Below are 26,402 nucleotides of genomic sequence, written 5' to 3'. Positions count from 1 at the left end.
AGAACTTCATGATCACCAAACCAACCCTGCAAAGAATACTGAAAGACAGTTTAGATGCACATAGAAAAAAACAATAAACAAGGTAGACAACTAAATAGGATGGAAAGATAAAGATGCAACAGCAAAAAGATAACATGTCAACAATAAACCAATATATAACTGTTAACAACTAGTAATGTAAATGGTCTCAATTCACCAATTAAAAGAAACAGACTGGCATAACGGATCAAGAAACAACATCCAATCATATGCTGTCTACAAGAAACCCATTTAACCCAAAAGGAAACTCATAGACTGAAAGTCAAAGGATGGAAAACAATACTACATGCAACAGGAACAAAAAAAAATGGGGATAGCTATCCTGTTTGCAGATAATGTGAACTTCAAACCAAGAATGATCCTAAGAGACAAGGAAGGTTATTACATACTGGTTAGGGAAAAACTTCAAGAGGAAGAGATAACAATCTTAAATATTTATGCACCAAATTCCAGAGCACCCAGTTGTGTAAAACAAGTATTAACAGAAACAAAAAATCAAATTATCAGTAACACAATTGTAACAGGAGACCTTAACACACCATTGACACTAAGGGACAGATCAACCAGACAGAAAATCAGCAAAGAAATAACAGAACTGAATCACAACTGTGAACAAATAGACTTGTTAGACATATACAGAGTGTCCATCCAACAAATCAGAATATATATTCTTCTCAGCGGTACATGGGATATTCTCTAAAACAGACCACATACTAACCCACAGAACATATTTAAATAAACGCAAAAGAGTTGAAATTATCCCATGCATGTTATCAGATCATAGCGCCATGAAACTAGAGATTAATGATAAAAGAAACTGCAAAAACCCCACAAACACATGGAAATTGAATAACACACTCTTGAGCAATCATAGGGTCACAGGGGAAATTAAAGAAGAAATTAAACAATACCTACAAGCAAATGAAAATACAAATACAACTTACTGGAATCTGTGAAATGCATGAAAGCAGTCCTCAGAGGAATATTTACTGCACTGAGTTCCTACATCAGGAAAACAGAACGAATACAAATAAATAGCCTGATGCTACATCTCAAACATCTATAAAAAGAATAGCAAGTCAAGTCTGAATCCAAAATAAGGGAGGAAATCATAAAAATCAGAGCAGAAATTAATTCAATAGAGACTAAGAAAACAATCCAGCCAGGTGTGGTGGCTTAAATCATATATACACCATGACCAAGTGGGATTCATCCAAGGCATGCAGGGATGGTTCAACATACATAAGTCAGTAAATGTAATCCAGCATATCAATAAAGTCAAAAGAATCGCATGACCATTTCTATAGATGCAGAAAAAGCTTTTGATAAGGTCCAACACTCATTCATGATAAGAACCTTACAGAAAATTGGAATAGATGGTCTTTACCTCAATATGATAAAGGCCATCTATGACAAACCATACCCAGCATCATATTAAATGGCCAAAAACTGAAGGCTTTTACCTTAAAATCAGGCACAAGACAAGGATGTCCCTTATCACCGCTCCTATTCAACACAGTACTGGAAATACTAGCCAGAGCAATTAGACAAGAGAGAGAAATAAAAAGGGTAAAGATAGGAAAAGAGGACATTAAATTATCATTATTTGCAGATGACAAGATACTCTACATAGAAGACCCCCAAAACTCCATTTAAAGACTCCTAGATATAATAAATAAATTCAGCAATGTAGCTGGATACAAAATCAATGCTCAAAAATTAATAGCATTTTTATACACTAATAAAATTATGGAGAGAGAAGAGAAGCCACACCCTTCACACTAGCAAAAAAAAATGAAATACTTAGGAATTAATCTCATGAAAGAAGGAAAAGACCCATACAGGGAAAACTATAATACCCTGCAAAAAGAAATTGAAGAAAATCTCAGAAAATGGAAAGACATCCCTTGTTCGTGGATAGGGAGAATAAATATTGTGAAAATAGCCATTCTCCCAAAATTGCTATACAGATTCAATGCAACCCCAAAGAAAATACCATCAACATACCTCATAGAGTTAGAGAAATCACTCCTAAAATTCATCTGAAACCAGAAGAGACCTAGAATAGCAAAGGCAATTCTAAACAGCAAAGGCAAGCCAGGAGACATCACAATCCCTGACTTGAAATTATATTACAAAGCCACTGTAATAAAATCAACATGGTACTGGAATAAAAATAGATCTAAGATCAATGGGATAGATTAGAAGATACAACCACAACTACCAACATACTCAACCACCTTGTCTTTGATAAAGGGGCCAAACATGTTCACTGGAAAAATGACAGTCTCTTTAATAAACAGTGCTGGAAAAACTGGCTCTTCATATGCTGAAAATTAAAACTACACCCATGCTTATCACCATATACTAAACTAAAATCTAAATGGATTAAAGATCTCAATATTAAAACAGAAACACTAAATCTGTTGGAAGACAAAGTAGGTAAACATCTTGAAGACATAGGGGTAGGTAGAGAATTCATGAATAGGAATCAAACCACATGGGAACTACTTCCCAGAATCAATAACTAGGATCACATCTTATTAAAAAGTTTTTGCATGTCAAAAGAAATCTCCAGCATAGTGAAAAGAAAACCCACAAACTGGGAAAAAATCTTAGTGAACTGTCCCTCAGACAAAGAACTTCTGTCTAAAACATATAAAGAATTTTAAAAAATCAGATCCCTGAAACTCAAGGACCCAGTACAAAAATGGGCATCTGAAATGAATACACAATTCTCAGATGAAGAAATACAAATGGAAAATAAATGCATGAAAAAATGTTCATCATCATTAGTCATTAGAGAAATGCAAATTAAAACAACACTGAGATTCCATCTCACTCCAGAAAGAATGGCCAGGATCAAGAAAACTACCAACAACAAATGCTGGAGAGAATGTGGAGAAAAAGGAACTCTCCTGCACTGTTGGTGGGAGTGCAGACTGGTGCAACCACTATGGAGGTCAGTCTGGAGATTCTCAAGAATCTGAGATTGGAGGTCCCATTCAACCCAGCTGTTCCACCTCTGGGCATATTCCCAGAAGAACTGAAAACATCATACCACGGTGATATATGTGCTCCATGTTTACAGCAGCACAATTTGTAATAGCCAGATCTTGGAAACAACCTAAATGTCCGTCAACTGAGGAATGCATAGAAAAATTGTGGTATTTTTATACAATGGAGTACTACTCAGCTATAAAGAATGATCACATTGAGATATTTACTAATAAATGGGCGCAACTTGAGACCATACTCATAAGCGAAATAAATCAAACTTACATGTATAAATATCGTATAGTATCCCTAGTGTAATAAATAGTAAGAGTACATAAGAGTTTAGGGTAATCATGATTCCCCATTACATTGTTTTGAAGCCTTACAATGATCGCAGTTATAATGTGTTTGTCCTGGTTTTTTAATTTTGTTACTGTGGTGGTATGAACAGCTAATTTGAGGGAAACAAGTCATTAAAATAGCCAGTACTGATATAATATCATCTTACTCTGAAGTCCTACCATGCTCTTGTTCTTCTGTTTCTATTGGCTCTATCATGTTGTACCTTATTGGATTGTATTGTGTGTGAAAGTATAAACAAATTTCCTATGGAAAATGAGATAATATAGTAGCTATTGTTTGTTTTCTGTTATTTGGTTCTGAAAGCCTTGTAATATTTTCATTCTCTTGAATGTTTTTATACTATTTTGTTATGTTTGATATATTGTATATGAAGTTATACTCAGCTATTTCAAAGAAAGAGACATCGTGGTAGTTACTGTTAATTATGGGTTGTCTTCTGGTGAAACAGTATGTTGATTCCATTGTTCTGTTCTGATCTGCTCTGTTATGTCATGTTTTGTCTTAATCTCTTTAAAATAAAAAAATTCATTGAACATGAGCACAATGTCATATGGCTACCTTTCTAATCATCTAGGCATTATTACAACCTAAAAGTTAGATACCATAATTACTCCTGAAAATTAAAGTTTGTGAAATTAAGCTGCAGAGCCGCTAAGTAACCTATACAAGCTCACACAGCTGATAATTAATGGAACCATATTCAAAATGGTTGATATATTCCATCATCAGTATCAATACATTTGCTCTCCAGCTCTACCTGCTATCTTGTCTATAAACCCACCTCTACCTTCCTAAATAGCCTCCCTGCCTCACTAAACAAGATGCTCATTGCTTCCCTTACACAATAAATCTTAAAGAACCCAAATATACTTTCTGAGCTATAGCGGCATCTGCTGACATCCTGATTAGCTATGACCATACATTCATCAGTTTACATGAATTTGTCTTATGCCAAATTAGAATGATGGGGGCTCCCTGGTAAAAATTCTTTGCTTTCAATTCAGTTCTCCTAATAATTTCCGTAATATCGGAGGTGCACTACAAACGAAGCTTGATGTGAAGTTTGAAATAGAGATTGTCTAGCAGCAGGCTGAGTGTGGGTAGGGTTGTGGGTACAGACGCACACACACTTGGGAAGACATTTGGGCTACCTGGTTACATAGCATGCTGAGACTGCAGTGTTACCTGAAGCAGAGTAGACACAGGGTGAGTGCAGAAGACATGGCATGCATCTCCCAACCCTTGCCACAAGCTCTGTTGGAAACCTCACTATTTACTAATTGCAGAACCAGAGGCTTTTCTGTAATTGAGCTATACCTGGGGTGTTTGCCAAGCAGCGGCATCCGTCTCACAGTCCCTTCACATGGGACAGGGGGCCTTAGGCATCAGAAATGAAGCAAAGTTATTTTTTAATGCGTTTCTGGCATTCTCTGGGCATTGCAAGAGAGGCCCAGAGTGGCATCTTTAACAGATGACTCAAAGCTCTCTATTTCAATCTGTTCCAAGCTCTGTGGTGACAGTCGATTTTTTAAGCCTTGTCATCTTTCAGAGCCATTAAGTCAGCAGGCACCCTCGTCTGGCACTGAGACATAGCTACGACTTCACAAGGTTTAGCAGATGATCCATAAAAGGCATTTCTCTCCACTTTGCACCCACCCACCTCCCACCCCCACCAACTTAACATTGAAAAAAAGAAATACTATTGCTGCCCAAAATATATATAAATAATAAAGAGTGTGCCTTCAGTGCCCTGAACGTGGTACTGCACAGAGATTCTGCAAAGACATCCAAGTTATTCTTAGAGTTTTAATTCAAAGGAGACAGTAGGTGGTAATGTCACAGAGTGTGTGCCCTGGCTTCAAATCACCTAGGTCCATGTCCCAGTCCTGCCTCTTACAAATGACATGGTCTCACCTTGTTCCTTGGCTCCTGAAAGCTCAGTTTCGTTATCTATAACATTGGTGGTGTCAGTGGGATCATCTCTGTAAATTCTCAGTTAAGTGAGATGATGCATGTAGAGTGGGCGGCTCAGGCATGGGCATAATCAACACGGGCTGTTATTAGGGGAAAGCAGGAAGAGAGATTAACTGAATAAAAATGTTAGCAAATATGCAAATTCTCAAAACCAAGAATTGGACTGAAGGGTAAGGAGCTGGGAAAGAATAAAGGGTAGAACTCTTGACAGCTAGATTCCAGTAGCTGGGAAACATTTGGTATGATTTCTCACATATTTTAAAAAAGAAAAATACCACAACAGTGGTTTCCCCCGCTTATTTCCCAGCAAGGCAAGATCAGACTCCCTGCTGTTGAGTTGAGTGAGCTCTCTAGAGAAAGGTATTTCCTAAACAAAAGTTATTTTTTAATCTTTTTGTAAGCAGTAAAGGTAAAAAACATTCTTTGAAATTAATTACAGAGTCAAAACTGGCTCTGTTTCCAAGTTCCACTTTGGCCTTATAAAAATGGAAGTGAGATTTCCCAGCAGGACAGGAGAAAGAAATGTTTTCTTTAGAAGGAACTGTGGGTCATTTCTCATTCAGCTTCTTTTGGGCAAGAATCCCAAGTACTCCGACCTCCATTTAGAAAGCTTCAATGGGGAAATAATAATAATATGTTCCTGCTCCTCCAAGATTGTCGAGTGTCATGCAGATATTAACTAATTAATTCTTCTAAGTCAGCAGAGAAAATTGCTTCCAAAGATTTCTGAGTGCTCTTGAAATGTAAATGAGGTCTCAACCCAGATTGTCCCTTCTTGCTGATAGCATACCAATGGTCCTCAGCACACCTGGAATGAAAGCAAACCTAGACTTAGAAGACTCCACAGGACCTGATTCCTACTCACTCTCCTCTTGTCAGACTGATTCTCGGGGCTCACTGGGCCCCGGCCTTTTGTGCTGGTTGTTCCCTCTGCCTGGAGTTCTGTTCCCCTAACTTCCCTTACTCCTCAGCTCTCAGTCCACGTTACCTTCCCAGAAAGGTCGCTTTTTGAGCACATATGCCATATCCCTGTCTATTCTCTTTTCTGTGAAACACTTATTATCAAACTACATCATCTTAGTGTTCATTTGTTTATTTGGTATACTAGTCAGCATCCCATTACTGTAACAAAACATCTAAGATAATTTTAAAAAGAAGGAAAGTTTGCTTTAGAGATTTTCATCCAGCATTAGTTGATTCCATTGCTTTTGGGTCTGTGGCAGAGCAGCACATCAAGGCAGGAAAGCAAACTGCTCACCTCATTATCAGGACATGAAGAGGTGCTAGAACATGTGCACACTGGCCTAAAACATCTATTATGTGCTGCTTCTAAAGTTTTCTACCACCTCCCAACAGTGCCAAGCCAAGGACAAAGTCTTTAAATCATGAGCCTTTGGGGAGCAATCAAGATCCAGACTGTAACCCTTGGTCATTGCTGCCCTAACAGGGATATGAGATCCAGGAGAATTTTTGTTTGTTGTTGTATCTGCTGCACTTTGTACTAGGTATAATACATAATAGGTGCTCAATCACTTTTCACATGGCAGGCAATGTTTTTTGGTCTTTTTGAGACAGGGTCTCTCTATGCAATTCAGGCTGGCCTTGAGCTCACTTTGTAGCCTAGGCTGGTCTCGAAATCTCAACCATCCTCCTGCCTCAGCTTCCCAAGTGCTGGGATGACAAGCATGAGCCACCACACCTGGCCTCAATGACTTTTCAACAAGCAAAAAAATCAAGGCAAAAGAGATTTGATTCATTCACCCATATCCAAATTAACAAGTGACAAAATGACATTTTATGCATAGAACACTCATATCTAAGAGACTTAAAACTCTTATGGGCATGATTCCAGTGTGTATCCTGCCCCCAATTCTTCTTTTGTTTTGAGTATACTCAGAATGCTCTCATGATGTTACATCTATGCCCTAACAGGACAGGCAATCTTTTATCCCCAAAGAGCACATGTTCTCGACTTCTAATACTCAGTCTGCTTTGGAGGTACATCTTATAGCCTCGTTGAACAGCGTGGAAAGCTGGGTGCTTTAAATCATGGCTATTGACCTTTGCTCACATAGAACTTAGTTCAGGAGAGGAATCTCTAATAATTTTTTTGATGTTTGTTTGTTTTTTGAGCAGGGTCTTTCTAAGTTGTTAAGTCACCCAGGCTGTATTGAACTCACAATCTTTCTGCCTCAGCTTTCTCACTAGCCAAGATCACAGGCATAAGCCACATGCCACATTCATAGCTTCCCCTACATTCTTAATTACATTTGAGCTACATGCTAGGAAGATGAAACTTATGGTGCCAAGGGAGTAATTATAGTAAGAGATTCAGAAAAGTTTTTCCTAAGGAAGAGGTCTGGATGGCAGGAAAAAAGAGAAGGCTTTTCAGGAAAGCAGAATATCTCCATAGAAAGGCCTTGGGCAGAAACATTCTATTTGTTTGGCAGAGACTTAAAGAAGCCATCATAGCCCATAAGAAGGGAGTGGAAGAGAGAAAGTTGGAGAAAAAAGTCATGCTTGATTATGGATGTATAAAGAGCTCCAGACTTCATCTTCTCTGAAATCTCAATATGTATCTGCTTCCTATTGCTGTGACAAAATACCTGAAGTAAATAACTTAAAAGGAGCAAAAGTTTGCTTTGGCTCATGGTTTCAGAAGTTTAAGTCCGTGGTTCATGGCTCCATTGCTTGTGGGTCAGCGGCAAGGCAAATCGTTATAACAGGGAGTGTGTGGTGAACCAAAACTGCTCACCCCGTGGTGGTCAAGGAGCAAATAGAGACAGAGCTAAGGGCAGGGTAGGCATCCCAAAATCCCTTCAAGGGCACATTCCCCTTGACACATTCCCCTTCTTCCCACAAGGCCCTGCCTCCTAAAGACTATACCACTTCCTGACAGCATCACAGGTTGAGGATTAAGCCTTTAGCAATGAATCTTTGGGGGACATTACAGATCCGAGATCATCAGAATGCAAAATGCAATGGGCACTCCATAGTGATTGGTAATGGTTGTAACTGTTCTCAGTAAATGAAGGAACAATTGAAAAATAAAGAAAAGGTTTTTGTGTGTTCTGGCTACCCGTGGTTATTTAACCTCCCAGTTTTCCAAGTCAGAAATATTTAAAAGTGAAAAGGACAGTTACCTTTAGATTTTAGTAAAGAAAAATCCCAGCAGGGAAGAACTGGATTTTGAAATAAGAGATTGGTATTTTTATACCGAGAAGGGTTTATACTTTCATTATTGGTGTTTGGACAATGGTTATTAAAATGATAGAAAAGACTAACAGGAATGTATAGCTATGGATCCTTTTATTTTTACTTTTTGCAGAATCTGAGCTCAAGATATTGATGTTTATTGTAAGAATGAATTTAATGCTTGGAGTTATATTTTATTTATAATTATTTTGTGTTTGAAATAGGTCATGTGATTTGTAGGCGAGTTGTTTAAGCAAATAACTGAATGGCCCCTGGACTGTAGACCATGTTTATTTTATTTTGAGCCCGAGAAACCAGTGGAAAGTAAATGGGAAAGCAGAAATCCTGGTATATAAAACCCAGTTCCTGAGCTACCCATAAATGACCTCTGAACTAGACAAGGCAAAGAGCAGATTCTAGTTAGAGCCCCTAAAAAGAACACAACCCATTCAATACCTTGGATTTAGCCCAGTGAGACCTGTTTCAGACTTCTGCAGACTTATAAGATGATACATTTGTGTTCTGTTAACCACTAAATTTGTGATAACTTGCCACAGCAGTGTTATGAAACTAATACAGGAAGGGGCAAAAATGGGGACAGCAACAATCTGATTGGCATTAGATTTCTCATTAGCAACAAATTTTACACAGAAGATAAAGAGTAAATATGTACAAGTCTATGGCAACAAATTTTTAAAATATAAAGGAAGTAAAAGAATGTCTAGCAAATTTAAAACTAAAGGAATTGCAGAAAAAAGTTTGAACAAATCAATATAATATATTGGAAAGATCAAGATTCCTATACTTATGTAGATTTACATACGAGTTTATTAGACCTTTGAAAAGTTCAAGTAATTTGTGCATTACTTAAATTCTTAGACCTTAGAGAAAAAAGAAACTCCTTGAGTCAATTATGCCTTCAAAAAGTTAGCTAATGGTGTAGTATGCACAAAGCTCCTAATAATCCTTTACTCAGGCCATGGCTTTGTAATAGTTGGGTGATCTTGGGCACATCATTTAGTCTCTTTCTTTTTCAGCTCTCATTATCTGTTAAGTGATGGACAAGCCTGGTTTACACCAATTGTGAAGATTAAATATGTTTGTTCTATAAACTGCTTATAACAGTGTCTGGTAGGTTTCTATTAAGGCCCATATACATGAATGTTTGAGAGTATTACTTTACTATTTAAGCCTGGTAGAGAAAATGTGAGAAAGAAAACAACAATCAAACTCACTTGTAAGCACAGATACATAATTTTCAATGAATTAGAAAATGAAACTCATCAATTCATCAAAAGAATACCTACATTAGGAACATGAGAATGACTTATCACACTCATTGTGATTCATTATATCAACAAATAAAAGAAGTTTCATAAGTTTTATATATTGTAAGATACATCTTTTAAAATCAAGAGATTTTTCTCTATGCTTATAATTACCATATATTACTTTTAATAAATTTTTAAAAGCTGATTTGGGCAATGTGAGAAGGCTGTTGAATGCTAGTCCAATACTAGTGTTTATAAGTGTACAGTGTTTCTATGGAGATGGGTAGTTTAAAAATACTGAAGACAAATGGACATTTAGGAAATTATTAGTTCAATGAGAAACTAGGTTGGGCCAAGAATATTTCCAGAGGAATAATAATCATTGGTACTAAAGTGAACAGAATTTATTAACTAACATCAAGATTGGGGAGACAGTTTTACTAGCTAGCTAGGAACATGACTGAAAGGAGTGTTTTGGGAAAGATGGCACTGTTTATTTGAGTTGATTTTGAAGCATCTCCGGAACACCCAAGTGTCTGGAAATACAGATTAGATGCTCCAGATAAATACAGGCACTAAAAAATGAACCAAGAGGCGATGTAGTGATGATTATTGGAGCAACAAGAACAAATAAGATCACCTTAAGAAGAATATGTAACCTACAAGGGGGAACCAAGACACAACTTCAGAAAGTGTTGGTATTTAAGTGATGGATTGAGGAAGACAAGTTTTAGTAAGAAGCTTGAGGAGAAAAGCCTGCTGAAGAGCTTGAAGTATACAGAACCACATAAGCCAAGGAAGAGCTCCAAAAGGGACCAAGCAGCCGGCAATCTGGAATGCCAATAAAGGATGAAGTAAAAAGAGCACTCGGTTACATAGTTTCTAGGTCTTTTGGAAAAACAAGGAGGCATTTTGTGGGTTGCTGGTTGAGCAGAGATAGGGCATGGGCTGATGGAATAATTTAATCTACTTCTTAGTAAAAGTAAAAGAATTTAAGCTTTCAGATCAGATCAACATGAATTCAAATCACAGCCTCACTCTTGGGCATTTGTCAATTATTTCATAACCCTGAGACCCTCTCTCCTTATTTATAGAATAAGGATAATGCCAGTACTAACATGACAGAAATTATTGTGACAGCTGAGATAATCTGTTTGAGAGACTTATAATGGCACCTAATATATATAGTAACTAGTCAATGAATTTGGGATATTATTGTCATTTCAATAAAACATATGATAAGCCCATCTTCTGAGGAAATGCAGAAAGCTGCTTAAGTGTATTTACATAAATAACTTCTCACAGCTTAAAAAAATGACCAATACTTAGGAATGGGTTAGCTGAAGCAGAATAAAATGAACTCATAATAGACCTGCCCATCCTACACAATCAGGAAATTCTTTTCACAGATATTCAGCTACTGAACAGTGGAGTGGAAGAGATTAATGATTTAAATAATTCTGGCTTGAGAAGTGGCAAAGGTTAAAACAATCTTGTGTAGGAAAAGGACAACATATAAGAAAAATATGGAGAATCCACTAGATTTGGAAGATGGGGCGAAGTTCTGAGAGTAACAGTAAGCAAATATCAATCTAATGCTTTTCATAAGAAAAGCATTTAGGAAACTTTATCTTGAGCCAGAAGAAGTGATTCAAACTTCTCATCAGCCATTTTTTCAATGGCTGTGTTTTTTGTCTATTTATTCTATGGTCAATCTCTTATCTAATATTGATGGTACATTAAATAATCATTTCTTAAAACAATAGTAATTATTTATCTAAATTACATATACTTTGTTTTCTCATATAAGAGAAACCATTTGATATTTAAACTTGTATGTCTGATTTATTTACCTTAACATTATGGTCACAAGGTGCATTCATTTTCTTTTTTTCTATTTTAAAAAAATATTAAGATAAAAGAGGACATAACAACACAAGTCAGAACAGAACAATTAAAGCAACATAGTGTTTCACCACAAGACAATCTGATATAACAGTAGCTACCAGAGTGTCTCTTTCCTTGAAATATTTGAGTATACCTTCATACACAATAGTAATAAACATAACAAGATAGTATAAAACCATTCAAGAGAATGAAAGTATTATAGGGTATTCAAAACCAACTAACAGAAAATGAACAATGGTTTCTATATTATCTCCTTGTCTATAAAAATTTTTGTTTATACTATCACATATAATAGAATCCAATAAGATACAACATGATAAAACTGATGGAAACAGAAGAACAAAAGCTTGGTGGGACTTCAAAACAAGATGATATTAAATCATTACTAGCTATTATAATGTCTTGCTTTCTTCAAAATAGCTGTTCATATCATCACAGACAATAAAATCAAACAACCCAGAATAAAACCATTCCAACTAATGAATGAAAACATAAGGCTTCAATGCAGTATAATAGAGAATCATGATTACCACATACTTTTATGTATTCTTACCATTTCTTACACTAGGGAAATTATTCGGTATTTATACATGTAACTTTGATTTATTTCACTTATGAGTATGGTCTCAGGCTGCGTCCATTTATTTATAAATATCTCAATGTGATCATTCTTTATAGCTGAGGAGTACTCTATTGTATAAAAATACCACAACTTTTTTTTTATCCATTCCTCAGTTGATGGACACTTAGATTGTTTCCAAGATCTGGCAATTACAAATTGTGCTGCTATAAACATGGGTGCACATATATCAGTGTGGTATGATGTTTTCAGTTCTTCTGGGAATAGGTGCATTCATTTTCTTACCAATGATTCAGGGAGATAGAGCTCTTACAAATGGAAAGGAGGTAGAGGTAGCGAAGAGAAGGGAGAGGAAAGAGAAATAAAAAATATTAAAATGTGTTACATACATGTACCAGCTCCCCATAACAAATTAATCATTTGGTATGGAAAACATGAACTAATAAAAGTTTTAAAATAAAAAAAGAATTTAAAGGACAGCATTAGGCGTAGTTAATCTATTTAGAGCCAAGTAGGCACTATGTTAAACACTGGCTCCACAATAATTCTACACGTCAGGAAACTTTTGATGCCTATTAAAGTTCAGTAAACTTTCACAAAGCGAGTGGGATGACTGGGATTTGAATTTGGCCAGACTGAATCCTATGGTAAAGCATGTATCCATGATACACAATTCAAATAGAGCATAATGATAAGCAGTCTTTAAAGTGGTCCAAATAATCTCTGCCTCATGGTGACCATGCCCTAGTGTAATTACTTCCCTTGTGTGTGGGCTGGATATAGTGTTTGGCTTCTAGCAAACACAGCAGAAGTGATGAGATGTCGCTGCTAGGTTTAGGTTAGAAAGTCTGTCTCATCTGGAGCATACACTCACTCGCTCTGAGGGAAGGCAGTTGCCATAATTTCAGCTGTCCAATGAGAGACTTCAGTGATGAAGAACTGAGGAAGTCCTCTGGCAAACAATCAGTAAGAACTGGGACCCTCTGCTCCAGCAGCTCACAGATATCTTAGTCAGAAGATGTGCACAGAGGATGTGAAATTTGACTTGCATTTTGAAGGATGAATCCAAGTGAACTGTATTGATAAGGTAAGATATGTTTTGTAGTCAAAACAGATACATCCCAAAGTACAGCAGATGAAACAGAAATTGAATACTTGTGACTGAGGGGGGCTGGTATTAGATACCCCCAAATAATGGAAAGTCTTGTGTCCTTTGAAAAAATACACATCTGATTTATTTGAGAAGCTGTACTACTTTGAAGTCATTCTTATTTCCAAGGTTACAAATAAGCATCCCTTGGGAAACATAGGCTAAACATATTTCTGTTTGAATCTCAAAATTATTTTACTAGTTTGAACTAGTTGTTAGCATTTTACAAATAAGGAATTTCAGATGAAATTAATCTTTCCATCTTTGATTAAAATATCAAGAAACCTGATCACTGAGATTACATTCTCAGTTAACCAAAATCAGCTAGAGGGAGGTGGTACCTATCCTCTTAGTCAAAGCATGCACTCTCCAGGTTACAAGAGAACCCATCTTGCCCATAGAAGGTATTTGACTTTGCACCTCCTACAAAGGGAAATAAATGTGTTTTCAGCATAAATATTCCACCTGTGAGAGGATGTGTTGATGAATTCCCATAGCCTCAACAACTTGGAAGGATCAAGCAGAGAAAAATGTCAATTTATGACAGTAATTCTTACACTCTAACATGCACACAAACTACCTGAGATCTTGTTAAAATACAAATTCTAACTCAGTCATTATGGAACCTGAGATCATGTATTCATAGTAAGTTCCCAAATGAGAAGGACACTGCTACTCCAAAGACATATGTCAAATTGTATGGTTTTGGGGACCTTGGAATTTCCTTCTACCTGTGAATGAATTCTCCTGGGACCTGAAGCTTGTTCCCTCTGATGAAACAGAGGCTTATCTAATTGGAATCAGACCTGGTTTAGGGTTTATCTGAGGTTGGAAGTCAGGAGAAAGCAAAAGAATCAATGAGCTGTTCTTTCCAAAGTTTGAAGAACTTCAAAGAAAAGAAAATAACACTTAACAGCATCTTCTGTGTACCTAGGTTATTTAATACACACACATACACACCCCACAACAGTAAAACAAAACAAAATAAAACCTGCAACACTGCCTGAGCTCAGACTGCCTGAGCTCATTTCTCAATTCTTATTCTTATTACCAAGTTACTAACCTCTCTCTGCTTCATTTTTCCATCAGTAAAATTGAGGATTGTAATAGTACCCAAGTTCTAAGATCTTGTGAGGATTGAGTAAATATATAGATAATGCTCAGATTATTAGCCAACAAATATTTATTGTTATTAATATTCCATCTTCATGAATGAGGAAAAGTTAATTTGGTCACAGATTGGGTGGTAGAACCAATGAATCAATCAGTCATTGTTCAGCACTGAGATACAATACCCAATACCCACAATTTAAAGGAGAGATTTAATTTGTTCTTGGCTTCAATTTATGATTGCCAGGCTCTAAGGCAGAGACTTGAAGGCAGAGGAGAATGTGGAGCAAACTAGGTGGTTACAGCCAGAATGCAGAATGTGTTGTGGTCTGTGTCAGTGGCCCCCAAGCCTCATGCAATTATGGACTCAACCAAATATAGTGCTTGTGATTGATTCATTGTTTAGCACTCACATTGGTGGTGTGAGCACTACGCCCATCGAGGGGTGGAGCCAAGATATAATGTAAGGACAGAAAGAAGGTGAATATTTCTCTCTTTCTGGTTCATGCCTTGCTGTTTGTAGTGGCCATCAACATCAGCCTGCCATGCCACCCTGCCTTGGAGCCAACTGAGTATAGACCGAAACCTCCAATAACTGTAAGAAATAAATTTTTCCTGCCCTAATTTTAGGCATCAGGTATTTTGTCTCAGCAATAAGAAATGAGTAACTAATGCAGAATTTGGTACCAGAGGAGTGGAATCATTGTTGTGACTATACCTGGCCATGTGGTTCAAGAGCCCTTGGAAATGGCTTGTTGGAAAAGTTTGGAAAGGTTCAGAGATGTCACCTGAAAGAGTGGTATTGAAATAGCTTAGGCTGTTCTGTAGAGGAGATTCTGGTCAGAGCTCAGGAGACCAGAAGGTAGCTAAAAAGCCTGCCAGTAAAGATCAGGCTCAGGAGGTTTCTACGGGGAAGAAAGACTGCATTCATTTTTGGACTCTGCATGATGTATGCTATGGCTTGGCAGAAAGTTTGTCTGAAGTTTACTTGTGTCCAGAGACTTTGCCTGAGACTGAGACTAAAGGCAGAGACTGATTAATCTGGCAAAAGAAATTTCAAGACAGTCTAATATTGAGGCAGTGGCATGGCTATTGCTGGGGGCTCTAAGCCAGATTTGTGTTGTGAATCAAGAGCAAAGAGATCAGAGGTCTGCAGAGGAGGAGCTGGGCAGATCTGGGGTGCCCTCACTGGCCTCTCTGCGTGTCTGGAGGACTCTGGATTTCTGCGCCCAGACTGCTGGAGTTCCCTCAGGCTTCCAGGTGCAGTGAAGGAGAGAAGTGGGTTTAAGGCTTCCACATCAGCCTCCCCATTCCCGGCTTCATTTGGAGACCTGCTGAGCTCCCAATAGGTGGGCTGGCCCACACTACCAGCCTATCCCAGCCTGTTTAGCAGCCGCGCCTGGCCACAGGTCTGCAGAGGAGGAGCTGGGCAGATCTGGGGTGCCCTCACTGGCCTCTCTGCGTGTCTGGAGGACTCTGGATTTCTGCGCCCAGACTGCTGGAGTTCCCTCAGGCTTCCAGGTGCAGTGAAGGAGAGAGGTGGGTTTAAGGCTTCCACATCAGCCTCCCCATTCCTGGCTTCATTTGGAGACCTGCTGAGCTCCCAATAGGTGGGCTGGCCCACACTACCAGCCTAGCCCAGCCTGTTTAGCAGCCGCGCCTGGCCACAGGTCTGCAGAGGAGGAGCTGGGCAGATCTGGGGTGCCCTCACTGGCCTCTCTGCGTGTCTGGAGGACTCTGGATTTCTGCGCCCAGACTGCTGGAGTTCCCTCAGGCTTCCAGGTGCAGTGAAGGCGAGAGGTGGGTTTGAGGCTTCCACATTAGCCTCCCCATTCCAGGCTTCATTTGGAGACCTGCTGAGCTCCCGATAGGTGGGCTGGCCCACACAACCAGCCTAGCCCAGCCTGTTTAGCAGCCGTGCCTGGCCATAGGTCTGCAGAGGAGGAGCTGGGCAGATCTGGGGTGCCCTCACTGGCCTCTCTGCGTGTCTGGAGGACTCTGGATTTCTGCGCCCAGACTGCTGGAGTTCCCTCAGGCTTCCAGGTGCAGTGAAGGAGAGAAGTGGGTTTAAGGCTTCCACATCAGCCTCCCCATTCCCGGCTTCATTTGGAGACCTGCTGAGCTCCCAATAGGTGGGCTGGCCCACACTACCAGCCTATCCCAGCCTGTTTAGCAGCCGTGCCTGGCCATAGGTCTGCAGAGGAGGAGCTGGGCAGATCTGGGGTGCCCTCACTGGCCTCTCTGCGTGTCTGGAGGACTCTGGATTTCTGCGCCCAGACTGCTGGAGTTCCCTCAGGCTTCCAGGTGCAGTGAAGGAGAGAAGTGGGTTTAAGGCTTCCACATCAGCCTCCCCATTCCCGGCTTCATTTGGAGACCTGCTGAGCTCCCAATAGGTGGGCTGGCCCACACTACCAGCCTATCCCAGCCTGTTTAGCAGCCGTGCCTGGCCATAGGTCTGCAGAGGAGGAGCTGGGCAGATCTGGGGTGCCCTCACTGGCCTCTCTGCGTGTCTGGAGGACTCTGGATTTCTGCGCCCAGACTGCTGGAGTTCCCTCAGGCTTCCAGGTGCAGTGAAGGAGAGAGGTGGGTTTAAGGCTTCCACATCAGCCTCCCCATTCCCGGCTTCATTTGGAGACCTGCTGAGCTCCCAATAGGTGGGCTGGCCCACACTACCAGCCTAGCCCAGCCTGTTTAGCAGCCGTGCCTGGCCATAGGTCTGCAGAGGAGGAGCTGGGCAGATCTGGGGTGCCCTCACTGGCCTCTCTGCGTGTCTGGAGGACTCTGGATTTCTGCGCCCAGACTGCTGGAGTTCCCTCAGGCTTCCAGGTGCAGTGAAGGAGAGAAGTGGGTTTAAGGCTTCCACATCAGCCTCCCCATTCCCGGCTTCATTTGGAGACCTGCTGAGCTCCCAATAGGTGGGCTGGCCCACACTACCAGCCTATCCCAGCCTGTTTAGCAGCCGTGCCTGGCCACAGGTCTGCAGAGGAGGAGCTGGGCAGATCTGGGGTGCCCTCACTGGCCTCTCTGCGTGTCTGGAGGACTCTGGATTTCTGCGCCCAGACTGCTGGAGTTCCCTCAGGCTTCCAGGTGCAGTGAAGGAGAGAGGTGGGTTTAAGGCTTCCACATCAGCCTCCCCATTCCCGGCTTCATTTGGAGACCTGCTGAGCTCCCAATAGGTGGGCTGGCCCACACTACCAGCCTAGCCCAGCCTGTTTAGCAGCCGCGCCTGGCCACAGGTCTGCAGAGGAGGAGCTGGGCAGATCTGGGGTGCCCTCACTGGCCTCTCTGCGTGTCTGGAGGACTCTGGATTTCTGCGCCCAGACTGCTGGAGTTCCCTCAGGCTTCCAGGTGCAGTGAAGGCGAGAGGTGGGTTTGAGGCTTCCACATTAGCCTCCCCATTCCAGGCTTCATTTGGAGACCTGCTGAGCTCCCGATAGGTGGGCTGGCCCACACAACCAGCCTAGCCCAGCCTGTTTAGCAGCCGTGCCTGGCCATAGGTCTGCAGAGGAGGAGCTGGGCAGATCTGGGGTGCCCTCACTGGCCTCTCTGCGTGTCTGGAGGACTCTGGATTTCTGCGCCCAGACTGCTGGAGTTCCCTCAGGCTTCCAGGTGCAGTGAAGGAGAGAAGTGGGTTTAAGGCTTCCACATCAGCCTCCCCATTCCCGGCTTCATTTGGAGACCTGCTGAGCTCCCAATAGGTGGGCTGGCCCACACTACCAGCCTATCCCAGCCTGTTTAGCAGCCGTGCCTGGCCATAGGTCTGCAGAGGAGGAGCTGGGCAGATCTGGGGTGCCCTCACTGGCCTCTCTGCGTGTCTGGAGGACTCTGGATTTCTGCGCCCAGACTGCTGGAGTTCCCTCAGGCTTCCAGGTGCAGTGAAGGAGAGAGGTGGGTTTAAGGCTTCCACATCAGCCTCCCCATTCCCGGCTTCATTTGGAGACCTGCTGAGCTCCCAATAGGTGGGCTGGCCCACACTACCAGCCTAGCCCAGCCTGTTTAGCAGCCGTGCCTGGCCATAGGTCTGCAGAGGAGGAGCTGGGCAGATCTGGGGTGCCCTCACTGGCCTCTCTGCGTGTCTGGAGGACTCTGGATTTCTGCGCCCAGACTGCTGGAGTTCCCTCAGGCTTCCAGGTGCAGTGAAGGAGAGAGGTGGGTTTAAGGCTTCCACATCAGCCTCCCCATTCCCGGCTTCATTTAGAGACCTGCTGAGCTCCCGATAGGTGGGCTGGCCCACACTACCAGCCTAGCCCAGCCTGTTTAGCTGCCGCGCCTGGCCACAGGTCTGCAGAGGAGGAGCTGGGCAGATCTGGGGTGCCCTCACTGGCCTCTCTGCGTGTCTGGAGGACTGTGGATATCTCTGCAACCAGGGAGGGTCCACAGGTTCCTGAAGCACTGCGGCCTGTGGTGAGTACCCTAACCCGGCTGCGATTGAAGAACTGTGGAGCTTCCAAGGGGCAGGTGGGCGCACAGTGTCCCTGAGGCCCAGCTTGTCTGGAACTGCGGAGTTCTGAGCAGGCAGAGGAGGGCCACTGGTTCTGTAGGCCTAATGGCTTGGAGTAGCGCGGCGCCAGAGTCCCAGTAGCTCCAAACATAGAAGGGGATTTTCAACAGATCCTGAGGAAGCTTTCAAGTAACACTTGAAACACAGAAATATAGGAAAATGACAAAACGAAAGACCAAATTACAACCTCAAACCTCCAGCCCATCTCAAGAAACCCTAGGAGCGATGTATATAGAAGAAAATATATCCCATCCACCTCATATATCGGACACAATAGCCACTGAAATTGACAAGCAATTCCAGGAAGCTTTAAAGAAATTCAAACTCGAAATAATCTCCCAGATAAAAGAAGAAATGATAAAAGAAATGAAAGAGATTCTAAATATATCTAAAGAAAACACAGATAAAAAATTGGAGGAACTAAACAAAAAGATAGAATCCCTAGACGAGCAATATAAGAAACAAACAGAATACATAATGCAGATGCACAGAGATATACAGGAAATAAAAAACTCCACTGAAAGTTGTAAAAACCGCCTTAATGAAAGTGAAGATAGAATTTCAGACCTTGAAGACAGGATTGCAGCTAGTGAACAGGAAAGGAAAGATCTTTTGAAAATAACAAGGAACCAGGAAACAACAATTCAACAACTGCAAGACGATGCAAAGAAGAATAACATAAGAATGATAGGGATTAATGAAAGAGAGGGAGACAACATGAAGGATGTCAGGAGGATATTTAGAGAAGTAATAGCTGAAAATTTCCCAAGCATGAGATCAGAAACTGACATCAGGATCAGTGAAGCATATAGAACTCCAAACAGTCATAACCAAAATAAAACTACACCCAGACATATAATAGTCACCATCCCAGAAATCCAACACAAGAATAGATTATTAAAAGCTGTCAGAGAGAAAAGACAAATCACTTATAAAGGAAAACCTATCAGAATCACAGCAGACTTCTCAGCACAAACGATAAAGTCAAGAAGAGCATGGAGTGAAGTATTCCAGATCCTAAAGCAAAATGATTTCCAACCAAGACTGATATATCCTGCAAAACTATCATTCAAAATAGATGGTGCAATACGATACTTCCATGACAAAGAACAGCTGAAGAACTTCATGAACACCAAACCAACCCTGCAAAAAATATTGAAAGACAGTTTAGATACACAAAGGAAAAAACCACTAAGCAAAGCAAATAATTAAACAGAACCGAAAGATAAAGATGCAACAGCAGAGAGATAACATTCCTACAATTAACCAGCATTTAACAGTAATAACCATTAATGTAAATGGTCTCAATGCACCAATCAAAAGAAACAGACTAGCAGAATGGATCAAGAAACAAAATCCAACCATATGCTGTTTACAGGAAACCCATCTAACCCAGAAAGATACTCACAGACTGAAAGTCAAAGGATGGAAAACAATTCTTCATGCAGCAGGAATCCAAAAAAGGGCAGGAGTAGCCATTCTGTTTGCAGACAACGTGAACTTTAAACCAACAATGACCATAAAGGACAAAGAAGGTCACTACATACTCGTAAGGGGAAAATTCCAAGAGGAAGAGATAACTATCTTAAATATATACGCACCAAACTCCAGAGCACCCAGTTATATAAAACAATTATTAACAGAAATGAAAACTCAAATTATCAGTAACACAATTGTAACAGGAGACCTTAATACACCACTGACACCAAGGGACAGATCAACCAGACAGAAAATGAGCAAAGAAATAACAGAACTGAATCACACCTGTGAACAAATGGGTTTGATAGACATATACAGAATGTTCCACCCAACAACATCAGAATACACATTCTTCTCAGCAGTACATGGATCATTTTCTAAAATAGACCATATATTAGCTCACAGAACATATTTAAGCAAATGCAAAAGAGTTGAAATCATCCCTTGCATATTATCGGATCATAGCGCTCTGAAATTAGAAATTAATGACAAAGGATACTGCAAAAATTCCGCAAACACATGGAAACTAAATAACACACTCTTGAGTAATCAGTGGGTCACAGAAGAAATTAAAGAAGAAATTAAACAATACCTAAAAGAAAATGAAAATGCAGATACAACTTACCGGAATCTGTGGGATGCAATGAAAGCCGTTCTGAGAGGAAAATTTATTGCACTGAGTTCCCACATCAGGAAAACAGAACGAATACAAGTAAATAACTTGATGCTACACCTCAAACAGCTAGAAAAAGAAGAGCAAGTCAAGCCCAAAGCCAAAAGAAGAGAGGAAATTATAAGAATCAGAGCAGAAATCAATGCAATAGAGACTAAGAAAACAATCCAAAGAATCAACGAATCAAAGAGTTGGTTCTTTGAAAGAATAAATAAAATCGATAAGCCCCTAGCCAACCTTATTAAAAAAAGGAAAGAAAAAGCTCAAATTCATGCAATAAGAAATGAAAAAGGAGAAATCACTACAGACCCAATAGAAATACAGAGGATCATCAACACCTATTTCGAAAACCTCTACTCTCAAAAGTTTGATAACACAGAAGAAATAGACAGATTCTTAGAAGCATATGAAGTACCAAAGCTAGATCAAGAGGATATAAAACTGTTGAATAACCCAATCTCTGCTAATGAAATTGAGAATGTAATTGGGTCCTTGCCCACCAAGAAGAGCCCAGGCCCAGATGGATTCACTGCAGAATTCTACAAGAAATATAAAGAAGACCTAATGCCGACACTCCTCAAACTATTCAATGAAATTGAAAGGGAAGCAATCCTTCCTAAGTCATTCCTGGAAGCAAATATTACTCTAGTACCAAAACCTGAGAAAGACCCAACTATAAAAGAGAACTATAGACCGATCTCCCTAATGAACACAGATGCAAAAATCCTCAATAAAATATTGGCAAATAGGATCCAGCAAATCATCAAGAAGATTATACACCATGACCAGGTGGGATTCATCCCAGGAATGCAAGGATGGTTCAACATACGCAAATCAATAAATGTAATCCACCATATCAATAAAGCCAAAAATAAGAATCACATGATCATCTCTATAGATGCAGAAAAAGCCTTCGATAAGGTCCAACACTTATTCATGATAAGAACTTTACAGAAAATTGGAATAAATGGTCTTTACCTCAATATAATAAAGGCCATTTATGACAAACCAACAGCCAGCATCATACTAAATGGCCAAAAATTGAAAGCCTTTACTTTAAAATCGGGTACAAGACAAGGATGTCCTTTATCACCACTCCTATTTAATATAGTACTGGAAGTACTAGCCAGAGCAATTAGGCAAGAAAGAGAAATAAAAGGGGTAAAGATAGGAAAAGAAGAAGTTAAATTATCATTGTTTGCAGATGACATGATACTCTACATAGAAGACCCCCTAAACTCCATTGAAATACTCTTAGATACAATAAATAAATTCAGTAATGTGGCTGGATACAAAATCAATACTCAGAAATCAATAGCATTCCTATACACGAACAACAAAATTACAGAGAGGGAAATAAGAGAAACTGGACTATTCACATTAGCAAGCAAAAAAATGAAATATTTAGGAATTACTCTTACGAAAGAAGTGAAAGACTTATACAGTGAAAATTATAATACACTGAAAAAGGAAATTGAAGATGATCTCAGAAAATGGAAAGACATCCCTTGCTCATGGATAGGAAGAACAAACATTGTGAAAATGGCCATTCTCCCAAAACTGTTATACAGATTCAATGCAATCCCAATAGAAATACCATCAACATACCTTATAGATCTAGAGAAATCACTCCTAAATTTTATCTGGAACCAGAAGAGACCTAGAATCACAAAGGCAATTCTAAGCAGCAAAGACAAAGCAGGAGGCATCACAATCCCTGACTTGAGGTTATACTACAAAGCAACAGTAGTAAAATCAACATGGTATTGGAATCAAAACAGAGCTGAAGATCAGTGGAATAGATTAGAAGATACAACCACAGCTACGAACACACTCAACCACCTTATTTTTGATAAAGGAGCCAAGCAGGTTCACTGGAAGAACGACAGTCTCTTTAATAAATGGTGCTGGAAAAACTGGCTCTCCATTTGCCGAAAACTAAAGCTAGACCCATGTCTATCACCATGTACTAAATTAAAATGTAAATGGGTCAAAGATCTGAATATTAAAACAGAAACACTAAATCTATTGGAAGACAAAATAGGTAGAAACCTTGGAGACATAGGAGTAGGTAAAGAATTCATGAACAGGACTCAAACCGCACGGGAAATACTTCCCAGAATCAATAACTGGGACCACTTCTTATTAAAAAGTTTCTGCATGTCAAAAGAAATCTCCAGCATAGTGAAAAGCAAACCCACAAACTGGGAAAAGATTTTAGTGAACTCTCTCTCAGACAAGGGCCTCTTGTCTAAAACATATAAAGAATTAAAGAAACTCAGACCTCCGAAATTCAAAGATCCAATCCAAAAATGGGCATCTGAGATGAATATGCAATTCTCAGATGAAGAAATGCAAATGGCAAATAAATACATGAAAAAATGCTCATCATCATTGGTCATTAGAGAAATGCAAATTAAAACCACACTGAGATACCATCTCACTCCTGAAAGAATGGCCAGGATCAAGAAAACCGACAACAAATGCTGGAGAGGCTGTGGGGAAAAAGGAACTCTCCTGCACTGCTGGTGGGAGTGTAGACTGGTACAGCCTTTGTGGAGATCTGTCTGGAGATTTCTCAAAAAGTTGGGACTGGAAATCCCATTTATTCCAGCTATTCCACTTCTAGGCATATTCCCAGAAGAACTGAAAGCATCATACCACTGTGATATATGTGCACCTATGTTTATAGCAGCACAATTTGTAATCGCCAGATCTTGGAAACAACCCAAGTGCCCATCAACTGAGGAATGGATAAAAAAGTTGTGGTATTTCTATACAATGGAGTATTATTCAGCTATAAAGAAGGATCACATTGAGATATTTATCAATAAATGGGCACAGCTTGAGACCATACTCATAAGTGAAATAAATCAATCTCGCATGTGTGAATACCGAATAGTTTCCCTAATGTAAGTAATGATTCAAATATATAAAAATATGTGGTAATCATGATTCCCCATTAGGTGGCCTTGAAGCCTTATAAAGTTTTCACTCATTAATTAGAAAGGCTTTATTCTGGGCTTCTTGATATGAAAATATTTGAAGCTAGAGTATATGAAGTTTTACCCAAATATTTCAAGGAAAAAGACACTATGGTAACTACTATTAAGTCAGGTTATAAGGTGGTGAAGTACTAGGTTATTGAAACAGTCATGCTGTGACCTCTATTGTTATATTGTTATGTCCTGTTTTATCTCAATCTCCCCCTTATTGTTTCAAAAAAAAATTATTTAGTCATTTCTTATGTTTGTCTTAATTAAAGAAAAAATTCAAAAAAATTAGGATATATAAATAGTAACTCTTTTCGATTTCCTATTAACTTGTTTTGAAGTCCTGTAGTACTCCCACGATCTTGTTTTGACTGATTAGACTCTGTTCCATTCTATATGATAGTATCAAGTTTGAAGACATAGGCAACTACTTTGAAGACAATAAGATTCACTAAGATACCCATTCTGGTTTGACTATTGTCTTCTTTGGAAGTCCTGTAATGTTTACAACGCCTAAGTTTTATTGGTCTTGTTCTCTACTGTTTTGTCCAACTTTATAATATCTAATAAGATAGACAATTCTTTTTAAGGAAACAAGGGACAACGTTGATAACCATTGTTGATAAACTTGTACTCTGTTCTACACCATGTGCTACGTCTATCCTTGGTATTGACTGACAGCTTTGTTTTGCCATATTTGACTGTATTCTTCCCCCCCCCAAAGAAAGTAATAAGCACTAAGGAGTAATAAAATCCAAGATGTGTAAATTTTGTTGTAAAAAAGAGAGGGGAAAAAAAAAAAAGAAAAGGAGCTCTAACGGATATAACAGCAAGTGTGTTTGGGGGTGTTAAATAGCTGACTTTATCAATGTTTTTGGAACATTGAACACAGCTGTTTGCAGTCTCCCTGTTTGAATGTCCACCTTGTGTTCTTTGATACTGTGATTTGAGGAACTATTTTCAAGAAAATAGTGTGTAATGTACTAGCAGGTAATTTCTTACTGTTATGGTTTTTTGTTTTGTTTTGTTTTGTTTTGTTTTGTAGCTCTGTATTGCGTGTACCCTTACGCCGCTTTGGTTTGTTTTGTGTTTTTCTCTTTTTCCTCTTAAATAAAAAAAAAAAAAAAAGAGCAAAGAGATCAGCTTTAAATCATTGTGAGTTTGGCTAGAAAGGGAGCTCCAGTAATGTTGTGGACTGTAAAGATAGAGATGAGACCTCAATTGCTGAGAAGGAACAAAGGAATAAAAAATACAGCTTTGGCCACTGCCAGAAGCAGCCTATCTCCACCTTTCACAACCTGGAACCAGAAAAAGTGAAAGAATTTTCTTGGAGGAGAAAACTACAGAGTACCAGGTTCCAGAATGGTGGCCACATAAACAATCTGTTCCTCATAATAAGTTCACAGAGCCCAGTAATCCAGGCACTCAACCCCTACAGACAAGAGAGAAAATCCTGGCTACTGCTCCAGCTAGCAGTAAACCTTGGTGGCATCCATGTGGTGGTGGCTTTAGGTGCAAGTCAAATGCACAAATTGTATGGATAAGATGGCTTCCACTCTGCTTGTAAAAAGCCTGGGAGGCCAAACAATGCACCTCTGAGAAGGAAATATGTAAAGATGTAAGGGTAAAGCCAAAGGTGCACTAGAGATTCCAGAAATTTGGAAAAGCCAGGAATGTGGATCATCTAAGGAAAGCTTCAAAAACTGAGCAGAGGGGGCTTACGAGAGAAGCTACAGGAGCTAAAATCCCTGGAAGTGCCATGGGAGTGGAACCACCCAAGTCTTTTGGAGCTTGCAACCAGATTGCTTCAAATGCTGAGCATGGAACTCTAGGACTTAATGTTTGTTCTGCTGGATTTTGGACTTTGGTTTCAGTGCTTTGTATTTCCATTTGTAACTTTTGGAATGGAAATGTTTATCTTGTGCCATTGTATGTTGGAAGTTAACTTTGTTTTCATTTGTATAGAAAATTACAGTTAAGAGTTTGCCATAGATCTTGGAGGAGACTTGGGACTTGAACCTTTCAGCAATGCCGAACCTGTTAGGACTTTGGCAAATCTTGGAGATGGACTGACTGTCTTTTGTATAAAGGATGTGCAATGAGTCTTTGAGGGCCACAGTGAAATGTCATGGTTTATGTCAGTGGCTTCTAATCCTCATGCAATTATGG

Source organism: Cavia porcellus, unplaced genomic scaffold (assembly GCF_034190915.1).
Source record: "Cavia porcellus strain 051 isolate PalLab524CR breed Dunkin Hartley unplaced genomic scaffold, mCavPor4.1 scaffold_16, whole genome shotgun sequence".
In the NCBI taxonomy this organism is placed as follows: Eukaryota; Metazoa; Chordata; class Mammalia; order Rodentia; family Caviidae; genus Cavia; species Cavia porcellus.
The sequence above is the reverse complement of the archived record's forward strand: the minus strand, read 5'-3'. Positions refer to the sequence as shown.